This window comes from Mustela lutreola, chromosome 12 (genome assembly GCF_030435805.1).
Source record: "Mustela lutreola isolate mMusLut2 chromosome 12, mMusLut2.pri, whole genome shotgun sequence".
Taxonomy (NCBI): Eukaryota; Metazoa; Chordata; class Mammalia; order Carnivora; family Mustelidae; genus Mustela; species Mustela lutreola.
In genome coordinates this window covers 70,923,023-70,932,496 of record NC_081301.1, presented here as the reverse complement: position 1 = coordinate 70,932,496, position 9,474 = coordinate 70,923,023, and positions in this window count along the sequence as shown.

Below are 9,474 nucleotides of genomic sequence, written 5' to 3'. Positions count from 1 at the left end.
TGGGAGAGGCGGCAGGACGGGCTGTGGCAATGAGGGTTGGGCCTCATTCCATGAGAATGGCCGGCTCTAAGTCAGAAGGTGTAGACTGGTGACCCGGGAGCCTTTCGGACCTCGGATACGTTTTCATGGCTCCTGGCCGTACATCTGACATCTATATATGAGTACCAGAAAGGTGCCCTGCTCTCTGGCTAACACACTCTCAGTTAGCCTGCTGTTAAGATGCAGGACTTGGTGGGAGAAGCTTGACTGGATTTTATCCTCCATATATCCCCTCATGGGCGTCCTTGAGAAGTGGACTTGCCATACAACCTTATACAGTGGCTCGGGCATTAAAAAGATTGTCACTAGGTTTCAGGATTCAAGGACACACAGCTTCTAAGGGAGGGGATGCCAGGAAATGCCAGTAGAGTAGTAGAGACCAAAAAGAAGATAGGTTAAGGTCCATGATCACACTTGTTAGTGATAGTGCTTTATCCTGTGGAGAGTCTGGGAAGCACTGTAGGGCCCAGGCCTCAGAATTATCCCAGCCAGGAGAGAGGGAGCTGGGGCATTGACACACCAAGTCCTATCAGCCGATGAGGCCTGCTCCTGGGCATTAATTTCCTGGCCAGTCCAGCCTTTGCACTCGGGCAGTAGAGCCTTCCAGTGCTTCAGAGAAATCACCAGGCCCAGAGTTGCTGTTATGGGGCCCTGGGAAGTCAGCTTGCACACACTGAAATGGTCAGGCCCTAGGATTTGAGCCTAGTACCCATTGTTTCTTTTTGGTTGGCAACATTTTAAAAGTGAGAGCTCTTATGCAAAAAGATGCATTTCTGGTTTCTTGAAGAAAAAGTGTGACAAGGGGTGCCTGGGTGGCTCAGTCATTAAGTGTCTGCCTTAGGCGCAGATCATGAGCCCAGGGTCCTGGGATCGAGCCCCATGTCTGGCTTCCTGCTTGGCCGGAAGCCTGCTACCCCCTCTCCCACGCCCCCTGCGTGTGTTCCTTCTCTCACTGTGTATCTCTCTGTTAAATAAATAGATAAATAAATAAATAAATAAAATCTTTACCAAAAAAAAAAAAGAAGAAGAAGAAGAAAAGAAAAAGTGTGACGAGCTGGCAAATGTAGGCTGACGTTCCCACTTGTGGAAGGGGCCTCTGTCACAATTCCTCAGCGGCCCCTTCCAGCTGCCTGCCCTTGGCACATCTCGGACATGGCCCTGGTGATCGCGTACATCTGTGATTCTTGCCTGAGACCACACAACTCCTAGCCCAGTGTGCATGGGAGATGGCGAGCCAATGTGCCCTGTGAAAAGTGGCAAAAATGAAAACAAGATATAAATGGATTTTTCCCCCATTTCTCCCCAAAGAGCAATGACATGCTCAGCTTGTGAGTGTGTTGAAAACTCTTGCCAGTATTTTCATCTGTGTGGCTCCTTCTGCCCTCCTCCAAACCTAGGAGGGGCCAGGATTTGATCCGGGGCCCCTTCGCGCATGACCGACCCCTGGACTCGCATGACCAAGCCCGAGACTCTTGAGGACTCAACAGGCCAGCCCTTGTGTGGAGTCTCTGGTCTGGGCCTGGCATGGGGCCAAGGCTTGGTGGTGCTGCCTGCTGGGGAAATCTGCTGATGCTGTTGACTCGGGGCCCACGTAGGGCAGAGAACGGGCCAAGCTGGGGCTCTCGGACCAGGTTCCAGGATGCCTGCTGGTAGCACCTCCATAATCTGTTGTCACGGAAAGCGGTGTGAACAGTGGCTTTCATAAACTCTGTCTCCGCACCTCAAATGCAGGACGGGCCACCATCAAGGAACAGCAAAACAACTATTGCAGAGCCAATCTTTGAACTTAGTGTCTGCAAATACAGAAAATCTGATTGTGGGCTCCTGTGGTTTTTGGCACTGGCCTCTATCTGTACAGCCCTATTCCGGGTTATGTGTCAATTCTATAAAGGTGAGTTCTATCCTTAGGCATCTCTCTCTATCTCTTTGTGGTCTTTCCACAGAGGTCTCTCTAGTATGTCCATGTCAGAGCAGTGGGACTTCTTAGAGGCAGGTTTAGGGCTCCCATGGAGCGTTTCCCCAGAAGGAGAGAGCCCCTAGATGTTCCATCACCATTTATGATCTAGCCTTGGAAATCAAGGTGCATCACTTCCACAGACTCTACATGTGGGAGAAGTCACAAGGCCTGCCCAGAATCAAAGCCTGTCCATCTCCTGATGGGGGAGCCGCAAGGTCCTGGGAGAGCTCAGAGAAGAAAAAATAGTACTATTTTCGGAAAGTGTAACCTGCTATGGTCTCCTACTTGGGCCCTAGTCTATGGGGCAGGGTGCAAGCCTAGGGTTGCTGGAAACTCTGGGGCTCTCGGGGGCCCTTGGCATCATTTGTCAGTGGAATTAGCCAGTGGAAATGAGACCACCATATCATGACAGCTGCCTTTGCCCCTGGGTGGTGTTTGGGGTTCGGGTGAACTACCAGTAACTTCTGCTTCAGAGATTGATACTAGAATAAATGGAAGAAATGTCAGATCACAGTCAATATTCATCATATTTCTGGGGTTTACTAGGTGACAGGCCTGCTCTTAACATTTCGAGGTTCAAAGCAAGCATACGTCTGGTGGCCTATTTACCAGATGTCTAATTATTTACAATGTACAAATACAGATATTGTAATTATAAAATTTATGAACTCATTCTCAAATAAATCTCTTACCCTGCCCTCTTGTCAAACGCTTTTCATAACGACCTGGTAGGATAAATTTGAATTGGGATTTCTTGGATTTTGGGGAGTCCCTGAGTGGGAAGCCCCCACCCAAACCCTGCCTGCTTTACCAGCCAGCTGTTCACACCTCAAGGGTTTGAATATGCCGGTCGGCATTCTCAAACTCTATCTGCACAACCTTTAAACAGTCCCCTCTCGGTCAGTTCTTGGGCCTACATGCAGACCTTGGAAGTACGAGCCATCATGGGAGGTAGATCGGGACATGAGGCCCTCCAGCCCTGGAAGCAGGCTTGGAAGGTCTTTGAGCAGAGAAACTGGATCCCAGTTACTGCAAGTGTAGATTAGAAAAGAAGATCCGGGCTCCAGGTGGGCCTGTCCTGAGCTTGTGGCCTCCTCACTCCATATAGAGGACGGGGAGTGGCAGAGAGGCAGAAGAGGGCCAGACGAGTCCTCTGGAAGTTGGGGTGGTGGTGGTGCATAGGGCAGGGCTTTTCTTGCCCAGGGCCCCTGATGTCCAGCTTGGTGTCTAGCCACCCTACCCCCCCCCCCCCCATCAGCTACTGGCCATGCTCACAGCCTCAGGGGTGCTTTCTTTGGGTAGATCTGGAGAAATTTGCCCAGGTGGGTGGCATGTAGCCCTTGTATGTCTTCAGTGTTTATGAAGATGGTCCATACTTTGTTTTTAGTTCCAGTAAAAGCAGAGGAGACTGGGAATTAGAGGGATTCCTGCACCTGCAATCACACACACTTTCCTTCAGAACTTCCTAGAAATAATAACTGCTGGGTACCCATGCACTGAATGAATGCTGTCTACGTACTATTTCCTTTCATCCTTACTGGGCACGAGTAAGTGCCTTATGAGGCACTTCCCTTACCTTCCACCTCCTATAGGTGAGAAAAGGGGGGATCAGAGATGTTAAGTAGTGTGCTCAAGGTCACACAGCTAATGAGTAGCTGTTTAAGGATTTGAACTCAGGTTTCCTTAACTCAAAAGCACATGCTCTTCACCATGACTCTTGAGGATAGCTTATATAAACAATGAAACCATTTCCCCTTGAATTATTGCCTAGTGGCTTCCTGGGAGCCTCTTTTTCTAGGGAGAGGATATCCCTGGATGCAGGAAGTGAGCCACCAACTAGTTTTCCTGCACACCTCCATCTGAAACTTGCATTTCGCATCCTGGCTTTGCCTTCAGCAGGGACATCTGTGAAAAGAAGCTGCGGCTGAATCAGACCACACAATGCTTTTGTGATGAGGAAATATGCCAGTGAAATGGGGGAAGGGATTTTTTTCTGTTTGGTCCATTGTCAAACCAATTCAAGACATACATAAAATTTAAGTCTTAGATTCCTCTTATTTTTGTTTCCCCTCTGCATTTGGCTTTCCCATGAGCAGTCTTCCATTCCATTTACTACTATCTTTGATTGAATTATGACACCGGAAGAATTTGCAGAAGTAGCCAGAGTCAATGGGTCTTGCTAATCCTGTGGTTAGCAGGTCGAATCAGCAAACACTTGGGTGTGAAGTGTCCAGGGCCAATTTCATTATAGGCCCCATTTGGAAAATGCAGGTGAGAAAAATTATATTAATAACCAGAAAAGGAGACCTTGAGTGGGTTTCCCTATATCACTTATCCCTGGCTGCCTTATGGTACACTGCAGAGTTCTGACTCTCCCGTAAGGAACCCATCTATTCCTAGGACCCTGCTTTCTTCTCATCTGGAAACAGAACTCTATTCAACTTCACAATTGTTCTTGGTGCGGTAGCAACTAAGGTCCAAGGTAGCAGCTCTGCTTCCAAAGTACAGAGTTCCCAGGCTATATTCTATCTTGAGGCTGCTAACTGAGGAAGTCTATGAATGTGTGTGTATGCTTGATTGCAAAATAAACCACCACTGCGGGGCATTGTTCTAAAGAAGTCAGAGAAATGTTGATATGGTCAACGGCAGGATTGTTCTCGATTTTTTACCCCTCCTTCTGTTTATGTCCTTTTCTTTTTGACTGGGCATGGTGAATATTTTCCTGCTCCAACTGATGTGGTGTTTGGCCACGTGGCTTGCTTGGCTAGCTGGATATTAGTGGATATAATACAAATGAAATGAACACTTGAAATGTGTGTATGTGATTAGGTCTGTCCTCTTTTCTTCATTTGCTGACATGATGATGTGCTCTGGAGATCTCGTTTGTCCCCAGAGACAAGGAAAGGTGAGGAGACCCAAACCACATCTGCAGCCTGGGGTCTGACTCAGCACCACCCCTGGCTGACCACAGAGATGTGAGCTCGGAGGCCTAATAAATCCTTATTGTAGCTGCCGGTGTTCTGTTTTGCAATGATATTGCAAAAACTCATGGATACGGTCTATCAGAGTTCTTGAGAGAAACAGAACCCATTAGATATATAGAGATATACAGAAAGAGGTTGATGACAACAGATTGGTTTGGGTGGTTCCAAATGTTGAGACCTGCTACTCTGGCTGTGTGCGACCTGGAGGCTCCAGAGAGCCCGGGTGTATGTAGTACCAGTCCAATTCGGAAGGCCTAAGAACCAGGAGAACCAATGTCCAAAGGCACAGGGCTGTGAAGTTCATAGCTGAGGTAAAATCATGAAATACACACTGAGAGAAAAAAAGGAACATTGTATGTATACTCGTCAGGACCAGATTTCTCAAGACTACCTTCTCAGAAATGAGTGAATGGTTTGTGTGTGCATAGATGGGGCTTTTTTCTGTTGATTCTTTTCATTCTCTGGGTGTGGATTTATTGGAAAGGATTACTTCTTTTGTAAACCGGTATCTGAATGACCTCGTAAAGCCACCCTGGGACAATATTTCTGTATCCACTCTCTGGGCGATCCCACTCTGTTCCACAGCTGTAGACCCATCTTGTACCGGATCAGCTGAAATTCGATCTTACACAGGTGTTAACTGGAGGACTTCATTGATGGGTAGAATGGTTACCACCCATGAAGCATGTCTGACATTGAACTGATGTTCACCCTCCAAAATGATCCGTGTCCGCTTCCATCTTGGTGAACAAGAGAGTTCATCCTTCTTTTTTTTTTTTTTTTTTAAGATTTTATTTATTTATTTGACAGAGAGAAATTACAAGTACACTGAGAGGCAGGCAGAGAGAGAGAGAAGGAAGCAGGCTCCCTGCTGAGCAGAGAGCCTGATGCGGGACTCGATCCCAGGACCCTGAGATCATGACCTGAGCCGAAGGCAGCGGCTTAACCCACTGAGCCACCCAGGTGCCCCGAGAGTTCATCCTTCTGATTGCTCAGGCCAAAACCAAGGAGTCCTTCTGACCTCTCCCATTCTTTCATTCCTTATGTTCAATCTGTCAGCAAATCAGGTGGACTCTGTTCAGTACATATCCAGAATGCAACCATTTCTCACTGCAACCAAGGCTACTTCACTGGCCCAGGCCACCATTAACCACTAACCAACCGTTTTTCTGTTTAAACCCTGGACAACTTTAGTCTATTCTCAACATGGTGGCCAGAAAGATTCTGTGAGGGTGGAAGTCACCCATGTCAGGTCTCTGCTTCTCATTTCACTCACAACAAAAGACAAAGTTCCTGGTCCGGCCTATACAAAGCCCCCATTTCCCCTCTGACTCCACTCCTGCTCTCTCTTCCTCACCCTACTTAGCTGGTCTCCTTGCTTTTCTTTCTTTCTTTTTTTTTTTTTTTAAGATTTTATTTTTTTAAAAAGATTTTATTTATTTGTCAGAGAGAGTAAGAGAGAGAGAGGCAGCAAGTGAGCAAGCAAGAGGAAGTGGCAGGCAGAGGGAGAAGCAGGCTCCCCACTGAGCAGGGAGCCCGATGCAGGACTCGATCCCAGGACCCTGGCACCATAAACTCAGCCCAAGGCAGATCCTTAATCGACTGAACCACCCAGGTGCCCCAAGATTTTATTTATTTTGGGGGGTGGGAAGGGTGGTAAGGGGCAGAGGGAAAGAGAGGGGGAGGGAGAATCTCAAGCAGACTCCACGCTGAGCGTGGAACCCAAGACGGGATTTGATCTCACGACTCATGAGATCATGATCAGAGCCCAAATCAAGAATTGGAGGCTTAACTAACTAAACCACCTGGGCACCCCTTGGCTCCTTGGTTTTCATGAAGTATACTGTGTTTTGTGCTTGTTATTTCTGCTGTTGGGAATACCCTTCCCTCCCCAGGACTCGGTGTGACTCCTTCTCTTCTTTCAGGTTTTCACTCAAAATCATATTCTCAGTGCAAAAGGTACATAATAAATACCTGTAAGATGAGCAAAGGAGACAGATGCTCAGGGAAAGGGTATTCAGGTGAATACCACCTCCTGTTTGTCACACTCTGCCTCCCAGCATGGGCTCCAGCCGACCCATACCATCTTTGTTGGTGACACCCCACTTACCATGTGTCAGGTCCTGTGCCCAGCGCTTCCTCTGCTCCACCCCACCTGCTTCTCCATCCTGCTCAGGAGCCAGATGCTGTCACCCCTGACATTGGGTGTGCCCCATGCCGAGTCCTGGGGTCTTCCAAGGCCACCTCTTGAGCTCATCTTGCATGAACTCATCTAGGCTTGGAGAGTGTTTCCCCTGCACTATGACCCCAGTTTAGAGGGATGGAGGGTTTTCCTCTAATCTGAACCTCCAAGAGCCCCGGGCCATTTGAAGTCTTGGGGCAGCTCAGGGAAGACGGACCGGGACTGGACGTGACTCCCAATAGGCCACAAGAGCCTTGCTCAGCACCTGGCTCTCTGTTTGCTGACTGAATCAGTGAGGGACCTCTTGTCAATGCCTCCTGGGGCTGCCTCAGTATAGGACAGCAGAAAATGAAACAAGTCAAGAAGACGAATAGGCTTAGGTCGTTTTTATACCAACAGTATTTGGTCAAAGTTGGAGTAATATAAAATCTAGCCCAAACAACTGGAGGGTCCTGGGTGGTCTCTGAGCTCTGAGGGGTATAACTACATGTAATGGGGTGAAATTGAGCAAAGGAAAATGCTCTCACAGGGAAGCTGATTATATGTTGCCACTGGGTCCTAAGGAAGTGGTAAAATCCCCTCACTGAAGTCAATTTTGACTACTTTGGGGAAGTACTCATCAGGCACAAAATGAGGGTGGGGGCTGCCTTGGGAGAGTGTGTGGCTTCCTCCATCCCGTAGAGCCTCTAGAAGGCAGCAGGGTTTCCTTCATGAAAGAACCTAGTTTAAGACCAGGGTTGGAAAGTTTGATCTCAAAAAGCATTTTGAGGAGATTGTGTGGGAACCTTTTGATTTTCCTGAGTTTATAATCCGTAGACAGGAATGAGTTTGTTTCTCATCTCTCAGAACAATCTAGAAGCATCTCAGTGTAGATGGGAAGACAACAAGCCTTCTGGAGGCCAACTGACCCCCAAAGTCTGCTTCAGAAACTCAGATGGAGTCTGCATTTTAAATTCCTTTTATGTGGATTAGAGTCTCGTAGGGGTCAGGGGTTTCTGGTCAGGTTTGGGGTAAGGACAGGAGACAATGGCAAAGAAATGTCCCCCCTTTCGGCAAGTATGTGGAGGTATGTGGTAGAGAAGATTTTTTTTTTCTTTTCATTTTCCCAACTTGTTCAAGAAAACAAAGGACTTGAAATGACAGCTCTCAGGCTAAACTCAGTCACAGACGTGTTTTGCTTGGCCCATTCAGGGTTTTTAGAAAACTCGGAGCCAACATTTAAAAATCGGGTGATTTCACATAAATATCTGAATTTTGGAATGGCCTCACAATTCACTGGTATCCCAGTCCACACTCCAGTGGGGCAGAGGCCTCCAGTGCCCCTTTGAGATGGAGCTGTTTCTCACCAGCTAACCGCTGTCCCCACCACTGTAGGGACTGTATCACCATTCGCTGCCTTCTGGATTTTGGATTTTGCCACTCCTGAGATAAAGTCATCTCTTCTTTCAAGAGGCAAGCCTGGGAATTTGAAATTTAAAGCAATTGCTTCACGGCACAAATAAATTGTACAGCAGTCTGAAAGCTATAAACCTCACGAAGAGTAATTCCTTACGAGAGTCTACGCGGGGACGGAAACAAATCATTCCTTGTCTTCGTTTGGGTTTCCTAGAAGCAGAGCCCAAGCCAAAGATTCTTGTGCAAGGGATCTGTTGTGCTGGTGCTCCTAGAAGAGGGAGAGTCAGGGAAGCAGGGCCCTGGGGAAGGAGCTGGACTCCAGGGGGCTCTGGAGCCAGAACGGCACCGCAGCCCTGGTCCCACTGAGGCAGGGGGCGTCCTACTGTCTGTCTCAGGGGAGGTTAGTGGTGGGGGAACCTCCAGGCCAGAGGCTGGCAACCAGGGTGAGAAGGCTGTGAGAAGGCTGGGGTGGGAGAGTGTGCCCTTGACGGATGAGATCCAAGTTACCACACCTTCTGCCACCAGTGGTAGAAGTAATTCTTACTACAGGAGAATGAACAAATACAGGAAAGTTTTTTTTTTTTTTTTTAAAGATTTTATTTATTTATTTATTTGACAGGCAGAGGTCACAAGTAGGCAGAGAGGCAGGCAGAGACAGAGAGAGGGGGAAGCAGGCTCCGTGCTGAGCAGAGAGCCCGATGTGGGGCTCCATCCCAGGACCCCGGGATCATGACCTGAGCCGAAGGCGGAAGCTTTAACCCGCTGAGCCACCCAGGTGCCCCAAATACAGGAAAGTTTAAGGAAAAGTGAGTACTTAACCCACAGCTTGGAGATAATTGTTCACCTTTAGACACCGAATTATCCTTTCCTCTTTCCTTTAACTCTGAGTGCCGTCACTTGGGTTTGGTCCTCCTAAA